This window comes from Suricata suricatta, chromosome 10, assembly GCF_006229205.1.
Source record: "Suricata suricatta isolate VVHF042 chromosome 10, meerkat_22Aug2017_6uvM2_HiC, whole genome shotgun sequence".
Classification (NCBI taxonomy): domain Eukaryota; kingdom Metazoa; phylum Chordata; class Mammalia; order Carnivora; family Herpestidae; genus Suricata; species Suricata suricatta.
The window spans coordinates 47390559-47413618 of NC_043709.1; the positions used below are offsets into that span (position 1 = coordinate 47390559).

Below are 23060 nucleotides of genomic sequence, written 5' to 3' on the forward strand. Positions count from 1 at the left end.
GTTTAATTTCATTGTTACTTCAAGCAACGCTGCAAGGAATGTCTTCCTACATAGATCATTTTATACACACAAACCTTTCTATGCAATGAGTTCCTAAATGTGAAATTTCTGGATCAAACTGTATATGCAATTAGATATGCAACTGTATCTAATAGATATTGGCAAAATATACTCTATAGAGGATATTCATTTACATGCTTGCCAGTAACTTGAGTTTCCACACATCTTGATGGCATCAGGTGTTTTGTTTTTGTTTTTGTTATGCCAATATGGTAAGGTTAAAAAAAGAAAATTCCCGTGGGTGCCATTTTCATCCCTCGGCTAATGCAGTTCTAGAATGAACCCACCCCTCATCTCTGCTTGTTCCCACTTACTCTGACCATAACCTATTTCCCAGTTATCAGCCCTGCTTTGGGAGGCACAGGCACCTCCTAGAATCACACCACTTTCTGGTGGTTCTATTTTGTCAGTATTCTCCTTTTGTTGACCAATTATCCCACTAAATTTTAGGAAGTCATGACTAATCTAACATAAGAAAAACAGAGAAAACATTCCACGTATTTATGGAGAAATGAGTTATGTTCAAGATTGTTTGTTATAAATGGAAACATTGAAGGAGGGTTAGAAACAGCTAAAAGAGAACAAGGAAATTAAAAAAAGAGATGATGAAGAGACAGAGTTTTCTGAAGTCCCTTTGACTGCCACCACATTTCCTGACTTTGACTTCCAAGGGATTTATATGTTAGCTGCATTTTACTTTAAATATTGCATGGTCAGTGAAATAAATTTGTGAATGATAGTTTTTACCTTAGATCTGGTAAGTGGCCCCAAGAGGATGACAATCCTCACACATCTAAAGAGAAGTCATCCAAATAAAAAGACCAGTTATATATATATATATATATATACACACACACATATATACACACACACACATATACACATACATACATACATACATATATGTATATGTGTGTATATATAATGAACATATATGAATATATATACACACACACCCAATGGTGGAATCCTAGGATAATGGCAGACAGGCTAATGAATATAAAAGGGGCTGCAGGTGCATATAGTGGGAGATATAATTCTCAGAGGTAGAATTTCAGCCATTTTATCCCAATCCCCATACTACTATATCAAACATACATTGGGAATCTTTATATAATTATTCGATGTGCTCTACAACTTTAGATAGTGAAACAAGAGGGAGAAACTTCATTTATGAATAAGTGTAAGTAATTTGACCTTAACCCAGGGCTAAATTGACATGTTGGAAGCATTTCTAATTTTGCCATAGATTCTCAGCTTTATTACTTTGCACTCAAAGGGCAATTAGCTTAGAGAGTGGCTTTGGTTTTTTTGAAGTATTTTTCTTTTGTATATCTAATCAGATTGCATTCGGAGTAATAATCCTCTCCGAAGTCAATAGGTCTTTGGAAAAGAGTGTGGATGACTGGAGAGAATGGAGATGGACCCCACCAAGACAAAGTGGTGCAGCCTAATGCAGCCTTTTATCTTCTCCATTAAATGGTCATGCAAATAAGCGACTTAAGTGAGTCAGCTTTCTTGAAACTGATATGATTTCCTGGATGGATCAAGAAAGCATAATGTCTTTAAGCTCTGAGTTGAAACCCTTATATAAAGCACTAACCTGAAAAGATGTATTTAAATTCAGCTGTTCATTGTCTTTTCAGTTCTATCGCTATTCCACTTAAGGTATTTTTTTTCCTCTTTCACACATAATAAGCTTTAGTTATGAGGAAAAGAGACTGGCTAGAGAGACAACCCAGCCATTCAGGATTTCTAACGGTCTCATCAGATAATCAGAAACATTGGTGCCACTGAGGGGGCAGAGTCCATAGCGTGGAGAAGCAGGATGACAGGCCCCAGGCTCAGCGGCCGAGCCTGTGCTGAGATCTTGCCACAATCTTTTCCAGCAGTTCGCTCAATTATTTTCTTCTTCTTCCCCGAATCAGCCAATGATTTAATTGAACTGTGAAATAAGTGGTTGTTTTGACTTTAAGCTCTAGCCCAATGCTGAATTGAAGTTTGTACTTCACAGTAGCTAAGTTCAATTCACAGCTAAATTTAGATTCAACTTGAGTTACAAAACAGCTACAGATTATGTTCTATGTAAATCATTGTTAACTTATTTTGTGGCTTTAGCTCTACACCAGTCACGTAAGAATAGTGTAAATACCTCTCTCTGAAAACTCCAAGCAGCCAGTGATTCTTTCTTTTTCTTTCTTTCACTCTGTTATTTGTTTGTTTGTTTGTTTGTTTGGAGGATGTATTAACCCAGAACTTACTGGTTCTGGCCCATTTACTTTTGTTGGCAATTAGCAGTTGTGTTTCCAAGAGCACATATCTCCCTGCACCATGGGGGTCTTCCATACCCAAGTGATCCTTCTTCTCAGCTTTCCCAGTCGTGCCTCCACACCTGTGAAGGGTCTCTAACAACACTGGGCCCATGGAAAGATGTAGGCATGTATTCGCCTGGGGGACCTGTGCTCATCCTGGTTTATACCTCCTCTGTCACCCCGTCAACCTATACTTATGTCTATCACAAAAGACTCAGAGGCCAAAAAGTTGTCTTATTTAGAAGGTTGGCAAAGAGATGTCACTGCCCTGCCAACTTAGGTTGCTTCATTGATGACTGTGGTTTGGCTGGCTCTGTCCAGGCTTCGCGGAAAGAGCACAGTGGTTGACAAGCAATGTCCAACAGGTGTGGGAGCGCATCCACCCTGCCTCCCAGTTGGAAGGTATTGTTCACACTCTATGTGCTGGTTGAATAGGTGCCACTGGAAGGAGCAAGAAACAGGCTTTCTATCTTCTTCACGGGTTCATTGGCACTCAGTACCAGCCTCTTTCTTTTCCCACCCTCAGAGGTCAGAGAAGACTTTTCTGAAGGTGACCCAGAAAAGGGAACCCTACAATAAGAAACCCTACAATAAGACATCTCTAAGGAAGTGGCTGAGTGAGAGCAGCAGAAGGGCCAGAGTATAGACTGCATTTCCTCCTCACTCCCTTCAACGATCCTCACGTGGCACTAAAGACTTGGGAGATAGCGAGGCTACAGTTTTCCGTGATGAGAAGCAGAAGCATGATCCCTGCCCCCAGAAGCTGTCTGCCCATACTTGCTTCCAGCCAGCTGCCGACCCTGGAAAACCCTACTCCCACCTTGAACCCATCTCCAGCCTGCTTTATGGACATGGTCCTTTTAGAGAGTATGCCCCTTCCAAATAAGAAGGTTCAAATACACGAGTTCCCTCTGTGTGTTCCTCCAGGCATTTCTTTTTTTTTTTTTTAGTTAATTTTTTTTGTTTTAATTTTTTAATTTTATTTAAATCTGAATTAGTTAACATATAGAGTAATAATGATTTCAGGAGTAGAATTTGGTTATTCATCACCTGCATACAACACCCAGTGCTTATCCCAAGTGTCCTCCTTAATGTGTGTATATATATATATATAATGGAAGTTAATTTATTTTGAGACTGAAATTGAGCATGAGCAGGGGAGTGGCAGAGAAAGAGGGAGAGAGAGAGAGAGAGAGAGAGAGAGAGAGAGAGAGAATGAATACCAAGCAGGCTCCATGCTGTCAGGGCTGAGGCTGACTCAGGGCTTGAACTCCAGAATCTTGAGATCATGTCCTGAGCTGAAACCAAGAGTTGGACGCTTAACCACTGAGCCACCTAGGCTTCCATATTTCTATTTAGTGGTGGTGTTTGCTTATGTTAGATTAGGGTGGTGTCAGGACCGACTTCATACCTGTCTGTGGGTTCTCAGCCTCTCAGTTTAGTTTCCTCAGAAAATATTTTGATTCATTTTGGTTTTCAGTTTTAGCCCATACTTCTTGTTTTTGCTCTCTAGTGCTCTCCGCAAGCCCCACCCCTCCACTCTCATGCCTAACCTCTTTCTCTTTCTCTGCTTGCAATATCCCATTTAAAAAAGCATCTTTAACTCTGAGGACCTCTGTAAATAGCATAACAACAAACACACACCTCGCTCTGGATTTCACACTGTCTTTTGCTGTGAGGCTGGAGAGCCTGGCAGCTAGTTTCCTTCCCGGGTGGAGTGAGATATGGTGACAAGAGTGCATCCAAGAGACCTGAATTCTTTCACATAGGAACTGTGTGATTAGAGGTAAGTTAACCTCCCTCTATTTTTTCATCTGTAAGAAGGATACTTCCTGCCCTATCTTCTTTGCAGAATTTTTACAAAGATCAAGTAAAGGAATGCCCTCGAATTCTCTTTGTAAAGTACAAATTGCTGGGTCAATGTTATTTCATTATTGCAATCCTTTTGCAAATCTGGTCACCCACTCTAAGGTGCCAATTATACTGCAGGCAGACCTGATTGTCCTTTGTGGCACCTGACCAAAGAATGACAGCTTCTAGGCAATGCCTATCTCAAATAATTCTCCCTTATTTGGGATCCTCTTCATCATGCCCAAGAATGCTGCCTGATTTCCTGGCATTAACCACAACACAGACACACTTAGGAGGGAGAAACTAGTGGGGAACCCTCAGTTAAGGAAACACAATCGCTTGCATCAGCATGCCTTTCGTGTTACTCAGAGGCCTTTATCTTTGCCATCCATAAACTTCTTTAGGTACTGGTCAGAAATCTCCAGATCCTTCCAGCCAAAGTGTAGATAAAATTGTACTTCCAATGTAGGCATTTCTGTTTTGACAACCTCGTATTTGTATCTCAATTAAAACTCTGTTAATGCTTCATCTGTTTTCCTATTGGTGCTCTAGTTTAGTAAAATGGTAAATTGGAGCTAATCTGTGCTGTACTGTGTGGAAGCACTGTCCTAAAAATCTCCTCCATGCTTCTATTTTAAGAAATGATTTGCATTGAAAAGTCAATGAATATTAGCATTATGTGTTAGGAGATGACACCTAACTAAAAGCTCAAATATCACATAATGCAATCAATTCATGTTTTCAAGACAGCAGTTCCTCATCAACTATAGAAATTTGGTTCCTGAAAATCCCCTGGGTAGAATTCGTAGTTGAGAAATAAAAGATCATACTGAAAAAGAAAAAACCCACCAAGACTAGTAGAGCTAAGGCGCATTGTAAACCTTAATATATTCTTACAAATATATTTCAATCAATTTCAACGAAATAATAAAGGCAGCACATTCCATAAAGACAGAATCAATGAAATGATGAAGTTTTCACTGTTTGAAATTTCTGGTGGTGTGTAGAGTATTTGTTTTGTCTCTCTCTCCAAAAGGGATATAGTGGGTAGGTACAAAGGTACTGCTGAGGAGGAAGGTCAGTGTTCCCATAGACTTGACCATGAGAGGCAGGAATGGGATAGAAAGCAAGCTGACTATCTTTTGCCTCTAACCAGGCTGCATGAGACCAGGGAGTAAATACCCAAATGAACCCCTGAAGTGCTAAAGGGAGAGCAGGGAAGTATATTCCAAATAGATCAATCAATGTCATGGGCATGTGGGGTGGAGCACAAGGGCAAATGATCAAAGCTGAGGCTTAGAGCCAATAAAGAGCTTAGAAAGGAGAGAAGAAGCCAGAACAAATGATGGCCCAGAACAGCAGAAAGCAAGAACAGCAGTGATCAGAGATGCGGCATTAATTACTGCAGCAGTTTTGCACATTTCAGGTACCCTATTGCTTGGACACGTCAGGTCCATCCAAATGTTAGGGCGATCCCTGGGCTGCACTTGGGCCTCTAGCAAAGGTATGAATCCAACTGCAAAAGAAGCAAGACTTGGGCTGTTTAAGTCCCAGGAGAGCACACCTCTTGAGGAAGGAGAAATAGCCTATAGAGCAGTGAGTTTCTGACAATGGACCAAAGCATGCCTCCCACAGTCTGTCCTTCTGGCTGTGGATCCTAGAGTCAGCTGCCACTTTGTAGATAACATCAGGTCTTCCACTATTGTGTGCTTCCAATGCCCTATGAACGAAACTAACACTTCCCTCCAGTCACTTACCATTCTTCCTTTTCAGAGATCTCTCTCCATTTTCATTTCTCCTGTGGTTACATTAAACAGCATTTGTTTAATAAACAGCCTCACCATTTTCAATGTCGCATAAGTTTTGATGCCACTACGTTCATTCATATCTTCCACTTAATAACCAAATTTCCTGCTGGTCCTAATCTGTTCTAGTCTCAATTTACTACCAAAGTATATTAGGTGTATTATCAGTATGTTTATTTTCTTCTTCAAAAAATCCAAAGCTGGAGAAATTGGTTGTCAAGTGGATCTTCCTGGATCTGTCAGACCAATTCCCTGATAATTCAGGATAGAGACAGTTCCTTAACACACCTTCCCTGAGATCTCCACCATCAAAGTTTTAAATATTCAGACTAATCTTCAATGAGCAAAATGTCTGACTTTAGAGACATGACTTCTCAAGCCAAAAACTAGACCAACACCTAGATTAGTCAGCTCAGGATGCTATGTAAGAAAATACCATGGGGGCGCCTGGGTGGCTCAGTCGGTTAAGGATCAGACCAGCTCAGGTCATGATCTCGCACTTTGTGAGTTCGAGCCCCATGTCAGGCTCTGTGCTGACAGCTCAGAGCTGGGAGCCTATTTGAGATTCTGTGTCTTCCCTCACTCTCTGCCCCTCCCATGCTCATGCTCTGTCTCTCAATAATAAATAAAAATTAAAAAAAAATTCCATGGACTGGGTGACTTAAATGATAGAAATTCTCTCTATTATGATGACTGGAAATTCAAGACCAAAGTGCCAGCATGGCCAGTGTCTGTTGAGAACCCCCTCCCTGATTTGCAGACAGCTCCCTTCACCATATATTCACAAATGGCAGAGAGAGGGGGAGCAAATTCTTTAGTGTATCTTCATTTGAGGGCTCTAATTCCATCTTGAAAGGCTCACCTTCTTGACCTCATCTAAACTGGATTATCTCCCCCAAAGTCTCATTTCCAAATATCATCACATTAGGGTTTAGAGTTTCAACATAACAATTTTGAGAGTTTGAGAGAATTTGGTTTTGTAGCACCAACCAAAGAGCAGATAGGGTGCATTTCCAGGATTACAGCAGAACTTTCCATACACTTTCCTACCAAACTGAAACCAGTATGTGGTACATGGTAGTTGTTTAATAATACTTGTTGAGCAAATCAAAAAATGAGCAATGGTCTATATCTTTCCAATATAATGGTGTCACATAGCTAGAATCAGCATGCATTTGTTAAGCAAATGGATATGTTAATGAATTAATACTTTGTCCAAATATTTTCACATTGGAGACCAACCCTGAGCTATAGTTTGTTAGCTGGATGGATCTCACTGCTTACTGCCAAATTTTCTTCCTGCTCACTGTTCACTGTGTTCTTGTTTCCACTGCAGAGCCTTTGGAGGTTACCTGCCCCAACAAAAAAGACAGATAGAGTAAGGTTTCAATGAAGCCTTTCAATCCCACAGCAACCATTTTATACTCGGGTAAAACTGGGTATATGAGTGAGTATTCTTAATAATCTTCATCTCCCTGGGGATGCAAGTACCTTTAAAAGAAAACAATTAGAATTCAGTGTTTTTTAAACAAAATTCTTTTTCATCAGCTTGATGTAACATCTCAATAAATGTCTCTTCTCTTCAGATAGTGGGCAATTCCCATTTTCTACAAATCCTGTTTCTTCTGAGAAAGTTGTCTCCCTAAAATTGTGTTCAGTCTTGGTGACATGGGTTCATCCAGGCACTCTGCCCTCTTTTAAGAGGCCCTGAGATTTGTTCTCCCCACTCCATCTTCTCTGCTGCCTCAGTGCTCCCTGGGGAAGGCATGTATCCCAAGTTTAGCCCATCACTTTCTCTTAGGACATTGATGAAAAGAATGATATGAAGACAAAAGAAAAAAATTTTTAAGTTCATTCATTCCAGCAGTGATACCTTTAGCAGTCATGTAATTTTATTGTGGTCTTACCTCGTTTCTCAGCCTGATTCTCTGGTCTTCCTTTCACCTACACGAACTCCCTGATGCCTTTTTAATGTATGATTTGATTAAGTTAGCCACAGTTAGATTCTCTAGTTTGCAATCACAAAATTCTGATTATAATTTTTAAAAATTATATTTTTAAAGCTTCAAAAATTCCCTTAAAGGCATACAAGTAGCCAAATAAAAAGACATAGTTCTTGTTTGTAGGCAGAAGGATTTGATATTGTAATGTAAAAAAAGATTTTATAAAATCAACAAATAGTAATCAAACCACCAAAAGGCATGTTCGCAGCTGAAATCTAAAGAAAAAAGGAGGAAAAAGGAACTCTACTAGATATTGAAAGACATTATTATCCCCAAATTATCAATTCTGCAGTACTGGATTATTTAATTAATGATACACTGATAACTATTTTGAAAAAAAGAGACCTTCATCTATCAAAATAAATTCTAGAGAGATCTAAGATGTAAATGTGAAAAGTAACCATAAAAATTTTATGCGAAAATAATATATTAATGTACTTATGCTCTTGGAGTGGGAAAAGCCTTTTCAAGTATGAATAAAAAATTGAAAGTCATAAGGGAAAGGACTGATTAATTTGACTAAATATATTTTTAAAATTCTCGGTAGAGCAGAAATACCAAACACATGACCCCTCCACTGCACTGATTGTCAGTTTTCTCCTAGCCTTATAATACCGCTTGTGATTTACCACTTAATCCTTGTAATCATTTCTCTTAAACCATAGTAAAGATTCCATAGCACTACTTAGTTATACAGTATTGTTCCAGATTCAGGAATCTGGTGATAGTCGCCTTGAACTGAAGCATGTGTATTATTGAAATATGTGTCAAATAATGAAGGAAGTGTTTTAAAATACATATTATCTGTCAAGGTAAGTGCTCCACATGTATTGCCTCATTTAGTCTTAACAAGTCTATAAAATAAGTAATACTATTACATCCATTTTACAGATGAAAAAATTGAGAGTTGAAAAAGCTAAGTTACAGACATAATTATAAATAGCAGGGTGAAGACTTGAACTCAGGTCTACCTATGAACTGAATGTGTGTTCTTAATAGCTGTATTGCACCGCTGTTGAGGGAATGGAGATATGACGTATCTCCATTTGGAAGGCTTACTAAGCATGAGACCAGAGGCTTTCTATTGTTCTCCTCCTCTGAATAAAAAGCAAGGCTTCACTACACAGACAGACACATGTTCATTCATTCAAAACCTTTACTGAGTATCTACTATGTACCAAGTATAAGTCCTAGAAGTTAGTAACCTATCAGTGAATAAATTCAAGTGTCAAAGTGTCTGCTCTCAAGGGAGGAAATAGTGCAAAGCAAACGCATAATATGCTAGATGGCAGTAAATGGTATGAAAGAAAAGGCAATTAAGGAGAATAGAGAGTGATAGAGAGAAGGCAGGATGATCTATTATAACGGATGGTCAGAAAAAGCTTCTCTATTAAGGGGACATTTGAGCAGACACTGAGGCATTAGGGAGCCAAGCAGATACTGAAGAAGAGAGTAATGAGCACCGAGAACTCCACATGCAAAGGCACGACCACACAGGCATGCTTGAGAAACGCCATGGAGAGGAGTGTGACTGGAGCAAGTGGTGAGCAATGAGGTCAGAGTTAGAGCAGGGGCTGGAGCACCTGGGGAACACGTCCACCTGCCACGTCTGCACACAGTACCCTTTAGTGTCACTGTCTATGAGACAGCACTCGGCTGACTTTAAGCAGAAAACATTCAATACTCCTGTGCTCTTGGAAGAGAGCTGTACAGTGTGGTGGCAGACTCAGATCACCTACTGTGCTGTACCCAACCAGAAAGACACACTGTGCCCTTAGAAAATGGGAAGCCAAGAGACATTTATGATTAACTTACACATCTGCTAGGTAATCTCTCCCTTTATTGTTTTCATCAAGTGGAGTAGACTAAACAGTTGAAATGATCAATTAGCTTAATTACAACTTGGAGCCATGTTCCCTACCATGAAATGAATTCTCTCCACTTTGACGAGGTAATGCATTTGAGATTTGCCTGTGATAGGGCTACTATGATTTTGGTTTACCATTACTCTGATTCTCCTCCTTGTGGGTTCTTGTTAAAAACTCAACATGCTTAACTTTCAGGAGTTAGCACATATTGGGGGTAGTGAATTAGGGGAAAGAATTCTGTGGATTCTATAAATAAATTTTTGTTTTTTAATTCTGTTCAGCTGTGGTCAGATGTCCTATACAGACTTTTGATTAGAACCCAAGTCTGATCAAAATCAATGTCAAAGGATGAATTTCACAAGAAAAAGAGTGAGGAATTAAGAAAGTAACCTTTAAAAGAAAAGATTGTTTTTAACAGCAGTTGAGTTATTGTACTAAGAGATTATATTCCTAAGGAGCAAGGAATGACATTTTTTTCCTATCAAAGGCCAGACAGTAAATATTTTAGGATTTGTGGGCCATGCAGTTCTCTTTTATAATTACTCAACTCAGTGTGGAAGTAGTATGTAAATGGATAAGCCTGGCTTGTTCCAATAAAACTTTATTTATAACACCAGGTGGCAGGCCAGATTTCGCTCACAGTATGTAGCTTGCAGGCTCTTATTATAGAGCCTCTGGTTATTTATTTCTGCAAGTGCTTAGGAAAACAGGTAGGGAGATCGAAAAGTAGCACAGCTTATTTCTCTGGTCTCCTTGCTCATGAATCTCCAAACTAAATGTAATTTTCGAAAGAAACCCAATCAAGCTAAAACGAAAATAAATACCAAATGGAAATAACAGTGGCACTCAGGGTACAGATTACTGCTGCAGTCTTAGGACAATGCTAAATATATTGATGCCTAACCATGGCAGGAAGGACCCTACTTTTGCAGTGGGTCGTAGCAACTGTCTCGTTAAGAAAGGTTTCCAGTCAGTCATATGCCTGCTCCTTCTTTTGCTGCGTGTGAGCTCTGACGAAGATTTGGGAGTGTGGCTATGACACTTGCATCCACCTTTGACTATCACAGACTTTACTCTCTGGGGCAGGAGAAACTTACTGGCTTCTCCCTGAGCTCTGGCTATGGAGACCCACCTGGCTGGCTCCTCAGCCCTGATGTGCCGGCCACCCACAGACATACCAGGGCTTCTGCACACAGCACATACAGCATGTCACACAGGTCCGAGGCTGGGCTCAGATCACCAGGGGGGCACTTCTCGCGAAAGAGGAAAGACACAGAGGCAGGACTGCTTCTTATACCCACTCAACTCAACTATAAACCCTTAGAAGGTCAAAGTCATGTGGTATATTTCTTTCTGGTACTCTTTAAGAGGCTAACATGGACCTGTCTAGAGAGAAGATGCTCGAGAAATGCTAGTTGGAAGGAGATGCCCCAGACACTATTGCTATTTGTCTACTGATCACTCATTGCCTTTTGGGGTCTTAATACTTAGCAGCCCTCACTGACCTTTTCCTCCTACCACCTCACATACCACTTCACATGCCAGTCAGGAAACAAGCCCAAAGGTGAGATGCTTTACTTGTTCAGAATTTTCATTTTCATGGCCCAGAAGCAGAGACATTTAGTGATTCTGTAGCACTAAATCACATGAGTCCTCATTAACTAAGAGTAGTGATGGAAGTCCCAAACACAGAAATAGGCTGGTGGGACCTTTGAAAGGCACATGTCCCCACTCACCAATAGCCTTTTCTTTCCTTTTAAGATTACAGTCACTGATTATTCTCAGGAAAAGGCATGTGTTACTCTGTTGCTGGACGCTCCTGTCAACTTGCACTGCCACCCCTCTAGGGCTGGTGACCACGTTTCACAAATTCCTTCTCTGCACGCTCCAGGTTAGCATTTACCCAGGAGGGAAACTCATAGACATTTGGGGCACAGAAGTCAAACAGAGCATTATTCTGCAGAAGTGGTTCTAGGCTGATGTGGAGGCAAAGAGGAGATTCCCAGGGGCTTCCAGAGAGTTCTCAGGAATCATCTGCCTTAGGAGTCCTCCAGGATTTCTAAGAATTATAGCAGCTTCCAGACAACCACCTGCATGGATACTCCTGCCTGAGATCACCAGGGTCAACAACCTTGGCCTCTAGTGGCACCTTCCATGATTTCTGCAGCCCAGGTTTCCCATGAAAACCCTTAATTCCTTGTTAAACCCTTTTTCCAGACGGAGCCCTGTTTCACCACAGGTAAAGAAGGATAGGGTAGTACACAAGAGCACCTTAGCATTTACTGTTCTTTTGGAAAACCATGGGTGTTAAGGGGAGTGTCCACCAAAGAAAAAAGTGCTAGATTCCACCCAATCTGTTTTTGATGATAAAACATACAGGCCTCATTCAGAAAGAAAAATGCCCCTGGGGCACCTGAGTGGTCCATTGAGCTTCCAACTTTGGCTCAGGTCATGACCTCGTGGTTAGTGAGTTCCAGCCCTGCGTTGGGATCTGTGCCGACAGCTCAGAGCCTGGAGCCTGCCTGGGATTCTGTGTCTCCCTCTCTCTGCCCCTCCCCTTCTCAGGCCCTGTCCCTCTATCTCTCAAAAATAAATAAGCATTAAAAAAAAAAAGAGAGGAAAATGCTCCCTATGTGGAGGTCAATAGAAAGCCCCTACATAAAGCTGGAGACCAAACAGTTATATCTCCGGTACACGCAGAAATGAGACACCTCATTTATTTTTTATTTTATTAAAAAAATTTTTTTAATGTTTTATTTATTTTTGAGAAAGAGAGAGACAGTGTGAGCAAGGGAGGGTCAGAGAGAGAAGGTGACACAGAACCTGAAGACAGGCTCCACGCTCTGAGCTAGCTGTCAGCCAGAGCCCAACGCGGGGCTTGAACCCATGAACCGTGAGATCATGACCTGAGCCGAAGCCGGACACTCAACCGACTGAGCCACTCAGGTGTCCTGAGACACCTCATTTAGGAAAGGAGAAGGAGACATTGCCAATGGGGCAGGAAGAAAATCTCCCCAAGTGGGGCAGGTGGGGATTTGAACCACAAGCTGCTCATGCAGCTTTGCAGTCTGAATTTACACTGCCAAGGTAGCCCCCAAATGCTGGGGCAGAGGAGGTGCAGGTCTGGGGTTGGTGAGGCCTCAATAATCTGCTCCAGCAAAGGCAAGGCCTCCTGGAAGACCCACTTTCAGTCCAGGTGCAGGGATTGTGGGATTGTCCCAACAAGCGGAAGATACACTCTGTTCTCAGAGACCTGGAACACAGAGAGAAAAACCACCGTGGGTCTCAGAATTATGAAACATGTTGGCAAAGGACGGCACACTGCACACTAGCTGGGCTCTGTGAGTCTCCCACTAAGACAGAAGTCTGAGAGTATCCCCTTGGAATTGTGATGCGGAGCCAGGCAGGTAATCTGCATAGAGCCCAGACCCTGCTGAGTAGGAAGACTCCAGTCGGCTCATCCACGTCTCCCATATACTGCCACAGGCTCCACGCTCTAAGCGCACCCTCTCCACCCTCTGCTCCAGCTTCTTGCAGCTACTTCCAGCTCTCAAGACTCACTGAGCCGTCGCACGTTTCTGAGCTTTAATACTCATCCTTCTGCCTGCTCTCCACTCTCTCCTGCCCTTTGTGGGTTGGCTCACACAGACTTCCAAAATCAGGAGAGCATTGCCTCCTTAGGGAAACTTTCTCTGAGCGTGTCTGGTTTACATGTGCCTTCTCTGTGCTTTTGTAGCACTCCTGCTCAATACAGCCAACCGGGGTGCTCACTATTTGCTAAGTGTTGAGCTTAGTAAAACATAAAGCGCCTACCCCGATGGCTGGCACACTCTAGATGTTCTGTAGATGCAACTTCTCTTCTCCCTTTCTTGAGGGCCTTGAGCATTCTGTTCAGTTCAACCAGACGCGTTCCCTGCAGTATGCTGGCCCCACTCTCCAGCGGACAAGGGTGAATGAAACAGTCCCTGCCCACAAGACAACAATACAATGAAAGAAAAGCAAAGAGAAACAGCTTTTTCATTCACATAAGACAGTATTACAGTGACTCATGGGAAGGTCTGAGTCAGGCTGGAAAGGGCACAAGGAGTGGGTATCCAAAGAGCATCTCAGAGACCCAGTTCTCACTAGTCTGGTAGTGCAGAAGGTGGAAATTTGTGAGCAAAGACGTAGGTGCCTGAGAAGACACCTGTAGGAAGTGATGTGATTGGTGTTTAAACTTGCACAGTTTTGTGTCCCAGAGCTCAGCAGGAACTGGCACGTGGTGGGAAGGAAGGAAGGAGAGAGAGAAGGAGAGAAGAAAGGAGTCTGTCCTGCCTGTAACAATCAGCTGGTTATGGGCAAACAGAGCCCATATTTATTTGTTATTATTTATTTATAACTAACCAATAAAGCATCTAAGTCAAGAAGGAAGGGAGTGGGAAAGAGACGGAAGGAGGGAGGAGGAAGGGAGAGAAAAAGAAAAGAAGGAAGAAAAGGAGGAAGGAACTCTGAGGGGAGGAGTTTTTAAATTTGTTTCTGTCATTCTTCTGTCATACTCTTGATCTTACTCCCAGTTTTTATGCACCTAAGATTCCAACATGCCCATCAAAATTAAGGAGATGGCCCCTTTCCCCACACCAAAGCAGCAAGGACCTGTGTGCAGTTATATGTTGGTAAATATTTAACAACCGGCTCTCCGGGAGGAAGACAAAAGCCCCGATTCACAGCACATGCCAATTTCAGTAGCATGAGCCCTCACCACAGCAGATTTTGGGTTACCGTGCGACACAACTGGCCACAGCATTGGTAGGAGGTGGTACAATCAGCTCTCAGGAGCTGGTGTAAACCGGCTCCAGCACAGCAGCCTCCATGGGAGTCCCGGAAATGCAGAAGGCTGGCAGAGACTGGAACCAGCAGCTAGAGCCCTGGGAACACCAAGCTGTAAGGCCCTAACTTCTGGAAGCCCCAGGCCACTTTTTCCTTGAGGGTCCACGGTGAAAGCACCCTGGGAGGTCACATGGCTCGAGGCCCCAGCCCTGCAGGAGGTGGTTTGAGCAGAAGATGTGTTTAAGATCGGAGAGAATGTAGATATTCCCTAAGGCTCAGCTGCACTTGGGGGGAATCTAACTAACGCCCTAGAAAGCCTAGAGGCAGCTGTGCTCCTCTTGCTCTGGCCAGAGTTCTGCCCAGAGCTGCACACACAGGGGGCCCCTTGAACATGTGCTGAAGGCATGAAGATGCTCTGCTGGGTGCCGGGGGGCGGGGGGGGGAGCAGAGTCACAGTATCTGAAATCCCTGCAAGCTTCCAGGAGGGACAGGAACATTTATCCAGCACGAGGGTATCCATGGGAATGAGGGAAGGGTAGTGAACAGAGGGAAGTTTAGACTTCTTATTAGAAACGGCTGAATAATGAAAGTTCTTAAATTTTGCCCTATCTTCCTCCTTTTTCTTATCAGCTGGGAGAAAACAGTGAGTGGGCACAGAGGAGTGGGAGTAAAACAAAGAAACTCTTTGTAGTACAACAAACAAGAGGCTCTGGTTCATGTGCATTAAACTGAAATCTCTTTCCTTCGCGAGGCAAATGTGGGGCTACCTCACTTCCATCCAACCCCCTGCTGCTAATTCTCCCCTGGATGTGATCAGAGAGTTCAGGCAGATTATAAAAATGCTGAGAGATATGTCTGCACCAAGGTTTGTACATGGATGTTTATAGCAGCGTTACTTAAAATAGCCAGAAGGTGGAAACAACCCAAATACCCATCAGCGGATTAATGGATAAACAAAATATGGTCTATCCAGACAATGGAATGTTACCAGGCTATAAAAAGAAATGAAGTACTAATATATGCTACCATATGGATGAATCTTGAGGAGATTATGCTAAGTGAAGGAAGCCACAAAGGACCCTGTATGACCATATGATTCCGTTCCTTTGAAATGTCCAGAGAGATCTATGAGCTAGAAATTGAATTAATGGTTGTCTAGGGCTGAGGACAGCATCAGGGAGGTAGAAGGTGGTTGCTGAAGGATAATGGATGGCTTTGGAGGGCGATGGAAACGTTCTAAAATGGACTCTGTTGATGGTTGTACCTATCTGTGAATGTGTTAAAAACCATTCAACTGTACAATTTAATGGATGAATTTTATGGTATATAAATTATATCTTAGTAAAGCTGTTTTTCAGAATGCTGATGGTAGCTGATGTATGATATGTGAAGTCTGCCCAGTCCTTGCCTCAACCCCTCTTCCTTATTACGCCAATCACAGCATGGCATCATGTAGCCAGACCTGCTGAATTATGGGTGTAGGACTTCTTAGAATACTGAAGAAAAACTCTTCAGATAATAAAAACAAGAGAACACACCTAAAGGGAGAGATTAAAAGTAGACAGAGGTGTGCAGCCACTCTCTCTCCACTTACCCAGTTCAGACACCCAGGAGTTATTCTTGGTACTTCCTTGTCCCTCCTCCTCCGTATTGGGTCTGTCATCAAGTCTGTGGATGGTGCCGCCCCAACACTTCAAATCTCTCCCCTTCTCCCCATCTCCACTGCTACCCCCCAGTCCAAACTATCACTTAAACACTCCAGTAGTCTCCCAACCATCTCCCTACTTTCACTCCTGCCCTCTCTGGCTTATTCTTCATATCGTAGAGCAAACTTTCTGAAACCAACCATAATTGAGTCACAATCCCCAATAACTTCCAATGGCGCTTAGGAAAAAAAGAAAAATCCTTAAGCTTGCCTACAAAGTTCTGTGTCATCTAGCCCCCACCTTAGCCTGCTAGCCTCATCTTGCAAGAGACTTCTTGCTTTCACTGCTCCAGCTGCACTGGCTTTCCTTTATAGTTCTTCAGAGAAACAATGCTTTCTTATTCCACAGGGCCTTTGCACATGCTGTTCTCGTGAACAAGGAAGCCAAATTCCTAAGCATTAATTTGGATCCTTTTTGTCCTTCAAATGTTAGCTCCAATCTCACTCCAAAAGCTTCCCCTAACTACATTACCAAAAGTGGCTGTGCCCCATCTCCTACATTCTGTCATGCAATCTGGTCGTTTCCTTCATAACGTGAGCACAGTCTGTAATGGATTGATTATTTATCAATTCTCTACTGAAATGCAAGTCTTCTCATCTTGTCCCAGACTTCCTAGTCCTAGTGTCTCCCACATACCTACTGCCAGTCCTGTACACAGAACAAATTCTCGGCATAAATTTAGGAAATGTGACATTCATGTTTATTCCCCTCAAATGTTCTGTTTCACCTCTGCAATTCCCCAGGGCCTGATATCTTCTTGCTGCCCTGGGGCCTCAAGGCATATCTGCTCTCCTGGCCTGGCCTTATCCAGACAGTCTCAGTAAAAAATGACCTTCTTCCTTCCTTCTATCCTTTCACCATCCATGTTGCTGCTGACCTCAACTGAAGCATAAGAAATCCATATCCAACCTAATTAATTTCCACGAAAGTGAGAACGTGGCCAGCCCCTTGGACAGTTGTAGGAATGATGTTTCTAGAAGAGTACCAGCAAGAGAATCCCTTCAGCAGATTAGGCAGAGGTACAGGAGGTTATGGTCAAGCTACTAACTACTCCTCCCCCCACGCCCAGAGACAACTGTCCTCAGCTGCCCTGGCATTTCTCGTTTGCCCTGGTCCCTCCTTCACTCCTGCAATTTCCATGGCATCAGCAGCTCCCAGAGGAGGGGATGGGATGGGGCAGACACAGCCTCAACTATTTGTACATGGGGGCATTTTTAAACCCAGGTTTTGCATTTGGAGATAGCCCCTCCCCCATATAACTGTGCTGATAAATATATTTTAATTTAATTTTTCCTGAACTCCATGCCCCAAATTTACCCAGATTGTTAGATTGTTTCACATCAGGTGTTTTATCCTAGAACTGAAAAAGGAAACCACTGTAAGAAACCAACTCCATACCTAAATTAGTCTAGATCCAAGAATTCCAGATTTCGAGTGTTTGCTGGCCTCTTTGTCAGGTCACAAGTTCAGGCTAGGTCCTTTGTACTTGTGTATCCAAAGAACAGAGCTTCACAAGGTTTCCTCATTCAAGACCCATTTGGGGGGTGACTCGGTTAAGAGTCCAGCTCTTGATTTCAGCTCAGGTCATGATCTCATGGTTCGTGGGTTTGAGCCCTGCACTGCTCCTACACTGCTGACAGTGTGGAGTCTGCTTGGGATTCTGTCTCTTCCTCTCTCTCTGCCCCAGCCTACCCCCTCTCAAAAATAAATACATAAATAGTTTTTTTTTTAAAGAATCATTTGGGACACTTGCTACAAATACATTTTCTTAAGCTGCTGGCTTGCTGAGTTAGAACCTTTATGGGAAGGACCACCAGGTCTAAAGACTATGGGAAATCTCCAGGAGAGGTGGTGACTAGTATTGTAGTGGTGATTTTGTCCTTGGTAGTTCCGTCCCTGTAAAACCCTCATGGGAGTCCCCCTGCTGGAATTCCTGATCTAGCAGGATGGGGCCCGAGAAAGTGGATTCCTAACAAGGTCCCAGGCAATGCTGAAGCTGCGTCTCTGGGCACCACACTTTGCGAACCACTACTTTTTAGCAAAAGTCTTTGAAAGAATCGCCTGTGTTTGCTCTCCCCACCCCTCCCTTGCCATTCTCTCCTGATCCCACTCCATTTGGGATTTATTCCCTTTCTTTCTCCCTGGAACTACTATGGTCAGGATCATCAAAGACCTGCTCTTTGCTGAGTCCAGTCTCCCTTCATCTTAACTTGGCCTATGTGACTGCCTGGTTTCTTCCTCATCCATGAATGTTCCTCACCAGATCCCCAGCACATTCCTCTCTCTCATGTTCCTGGTTTCCCTTTTAATGGCACTGACAGGTCCTTGGCCGTCTCCTGGGCTTGGAGATTTCTTTTCTTTATTCTCTCTACTCACTCCCTACAAAATCCATATGCTAATGGTTCTCAAATATACCACACCTCACGCCTGGCCAGCTCTCTAGAACTGTATATGAACTGTATACATTTTCATATATCTGACTGCCTTGTCAACACTTCCATTCACATTTCCACTGAGTAGGCATCTCAAACTCAGTTACAAAATTGAAGTCTCATGCCCCTTGCCCCCACTGTTCTGCCCCCCTCCCTATCTCAGTAAACAGCACCCCCATCATTTTCATTGCTTAGGCCCAAATTGTTTGAGTCATCCTTGTCTCCTTTCTTTTTATTTTTAAAAAAATGTTTAATGTTTATTTTTTAGAGAGAGAGACCGAACATGAGCAGGGGAGGGGCAGAGAGAGAGGGAGACACAGAATCTGAAGCAGGCTCTAAGCTGTCAGCACAGAGACCAATGCAAGTCTCAAACTCTCCAACCATGAGATCATGACCCGAGCTGAAGTCAGACACTTACCCAACTGAGCCACCCCGGTGCCCAGAGTCCTCTCTTTTTTATCACAACACACATGCAATCTATGAATAATACTGTGGGATTTCAAGGTTCACCATCACCACCACCTTCATGGCCACCACCCTGGCCCAAATGACTCTTGTCTCTTTCCCGGATTCTTGCAACCACCTCCTAACTGGTCTTCTGGCTTCTGTTCTTACCCTGCTTTGGTCTGCCTTCCATGCGGCAATCGGAGTGATCCTGTGATAAGGAGTCAAAGGACACCTTGAGAGTGACCAGCACAGCCTGCCCAATCTGTGCATCCGCCTTGTCCCACATCCTGGTCTGCACACTCCTGTCCCTCATGCCAGGGCGGCTCTACTGGGCTCACTCGAATATGCAGGACACCTCAGAAGCTTAGCACGAGCCTGGAATGCTCTTCCATTCCATGACTGTACTCTACACCCTCCATCCCTCGCTCGAATGTCATCTTCTCGGGGAAGCCTTCCCTGACCAGGCTCTTTACAATTGTTAACAGCCCCGCCTCTCATTCCCTGTCCTCTCTCGCGTTCTTCATCAGATTCGTTCACTTAATTCCCTCATGTAATTTGTTGTTTATCGACTTCCACTGGATGGTAGGTCAATAAAGACACAGATTTTGTACATTCTGTTTATTGATACATCCCTAGGCACAGAATCTGTATTGAAAAACATTTGTTGAATGCATGAATGAGTTCTTATTTTGATACTAGGTGCTATACATAAGTTATCTCATTTATGTCCATTTCCCAGCTAAAGAAGCTGAGGTGAATATGGTTCTATTAACCATATTTGTCTAAGGTCAGTACAACCTTCAGGGTGAGCCCTTATTTGTCGACGGTCTTGGGCAAATTATGGTGTGTCCGTAATCTTCTGACTGACTCTCACCAGACAAGGAGTTTGTCTCCAATGACAGATCATTCTCAGTAACAAGTACAGCTAAGACTCAGACAGGTCTGTTTGCCTCTAAAGCCCTGATTTTTCCACAATGCTACCAACCCCCTACTGCAGATTCTAGGATATTCTAGTAAACATGTTTAGTTCATTAAAAGCATCCTTTTTCCTAACTTTTTATTTAGATTCCAGTTAGTAGACATACATAGTGTAACATTAGTTTTAGGTGTACAGTTCAGTGATTCAGCCCTTCCGTACATCGCCCTGTGTTGTCACAAGTGCTCTCCTTAATCCCTATCACCTATGTCACCCAGCCCCCACCCGCCTTCCCTCTGGTAACCAGCAGTTTGCTCTCTGTAGTTAAGAGGCTGTTTCTTAGTTTGCCTCCCTCTCTCTCTCTTTCTCCCTCTGCTCATTTGTAACTGAAAGCATTCTTAATTGCCTGCACACTGAGTAACAGCTCACTCTGTCCAGTTCTCAATCCCCATGCTCAATGCTTTCTAGATTTCCTAACTGCCAATTGTCTATTCCCACTCAGTCTTGCTGAGCCACTTCTAGCTTTTGAGCCTGAAGTGGGGTTGGCCTGGAGGCAGGGCCTGCTGTTTCAGCAGGAACCAAAATGGGTAAATGGGTACGCAAAAAGGCTACCTCTAACTTCCTTCTCTAAATGTCTTCTGGTCTTGCTTTCATACTGTGTTTTTTTTTTTTTTTAATGTCAACATGCCACCATGTTGACATTAAGATCTTCATAAAACAAAAGGAAGCCTCACTTTATAAGAGAAACCAAATAAGACAAAAGTTTTCCATGGCAGTTGGCTCTCTCCCTATTTGTCCCCAGTTACTTTTCTGCTCCCACTTAGGGGTCTTTTCAGTCTCTGCAGAAATAGTGCCTTTTCCACTATCAACAAGGAATCCTTAGTTGTAAGACTTAGAATTATTTATCCTACAATTTCCTTGTTTTCTAAAACTGCCATGCAAAATCTCTACTTCTCTGTTGTCCCCTTTTCTCTCCAGCTTAAAACTCTCCTGTCTCTTTTTTTAATACATATTCTTAACACAAGTGTTTCTAATTCCATTAAAAGTCAACTAAGAGTCTCAAAAATGCCTAAAAAGGTAGGAAGAATTTAACTTGTCTGAGGAGACCTGCTGGAAGAAGTATTGTCCTTATCACTGAGAATTTCAGTGATTCAGTGACGAATTACATCTACTCCCTAAATAATGAATCAGAAGATGTTGGTGACACCCTGTTAGATATGGACAAATAAGGAATATTCCCATGTGGAAGGGTGTGCCCAGGCAATGTTCAAGAGACAAAGGTCAAAATCCAGATAATCCTCATGACCACAGTCAGCCCTGCTGCTGTCCAAACAATCATCAGAGCTGGGGTCACTTAGAGCCATTTTCTGAGGAGGCCCTATCTACCCTACCCCCTAGGACTTTGCCACCTGGGGAGGCACTGAGTGAAAATAGGGAAAATAAATGCAGAAAGAGCAGGGTCTCTGCTCAGAGAGCAGAGCTGAGGCTCTCTCAGAGGCCTTCCAATCATGGCCCCAAGCATGGTGGAATTTATTTTTTTAATTTTTTAAATACTTTTATTTATTTATTTATTTATTTATTTATTTATTTATTTATTTATTTTGAGAGACAGAGAGAGACAGCATGAGCAGGGGAGTGTCAGAGAGAGAAGGGGACACAGAATCTGAAGCAGGCTCCAGGCTCTGAGCTAGCTATCGGCACAGAGCCCAATATGGGACTCAAACCCACAAACTGTGAGATTATGACCCAAGTCAAAGCCAGACGCTTAACCAACTGAGCCACCCAGGCATCCCATGGTGGAATTTCATAATTCTCCCCCTTGTCTGCCAACATGATCAAAAGCACCCAAGTAAGAAAGCACCAGGAGATAGGCCGTTTCCCAGCAGAGAATACATTACAGCTGACCTTTGTATTCCAGGGGCCTGTCCCAGGGCAGAAGGGACAGGAACCAATTAAGATCTGTAGAGGCCCTAAGTGTTGAGAAGGATACAGTGATCTCCTTCACAAAGAGGTAATTTTTAAATAAAAAATGCTAAGCCATAACATAAATACAAAAAAAGTCCCTTTTTCCCCACTATGATATCAAATAATTTGAAAGGAAAAGATACCATTCCTCTGACTTATTGATGCCCCCCCACACACACACACTTATTCGGTTTTTGACGAAACACAGCCTTTCGGAGCAAAGGTTTTCCTCATATAGGAACTTGTCTCAAAGTAGAAGACATTTATCCAGATTCATCTATCCCTTATGAAGCGCCAGCTATCTGCCAGATGCCACACTCAACAATTTTGCACATCTCGTTTGCTAATCCCAGCAATACAGTTTTATGGTAATTTGGGGACAAATGCCATCCATGCCATCCAACTGAGAGCAAACTAAAGAGGTGGGTAACTCCTTCCTAAACTGTGGACCATGTTTTACAAACAAGAAAACTAAGTGTGTTAGTGAATCCACCAAGTAGCAGCTGCCAAAACAGGTTACATGCAAACAATTTGTTAAGGGAAAAACAGGAGTAGGCAGGGAGAGCCTTCAGACATGATGCAGGCCTGGCTCCTGTGAGGGAGAGACAGAGAAGAAAGAGGGTCAAGTAGGAAGAGTCTAGGCCTGTAGCACAGATGTATGAAGGGCATAGCCAGGCTTAGGACGGTCCTCAAGCCCACGGGGCCCACTGGAGGAGTCACAAGTGTGTCCTGAATGGGTCTGCCTTGATGTGTCACTGTGCTAGGTCACTAGCTGGGAAGAGCCCTCAAGAAGCTTGACGGGGTGGGTCCAGTGGCTGGGGGGTGGTGTGGAAACAGGGTATCTGTCAATTACGTCCCTGAAGCAAGAGATCTGAGTGATGTGTTTCTT

The 23060-nt window shown here is 43.0% G+C and overlaps 1 protein-coding gene across 3 annotated transcripts in view; it reads left to right on the forward strand.

The window, feature by feature from the left end:
- Positions 1–3959: 3959 nt before the first annotated feature.
- The window catches only part of LOC115304892 (E3 ubiquitin-protein ligase ARIH2-like), a 144151-nt gene continuing 125050 nt past the window's right edge, over positions 3960–23060 (forward strand). For all 3 annotated transcript variants that reach the window (XM_029955228.1, XM_029955230.1, XM_029955229.1), the window contains exon 1: positions 3960–4158. The gene's annotated coding sequence lies outside the window, so the exon portion shown is untranslated. The remainder of the gene's footprint in view (positions 4159–23060) is intronic.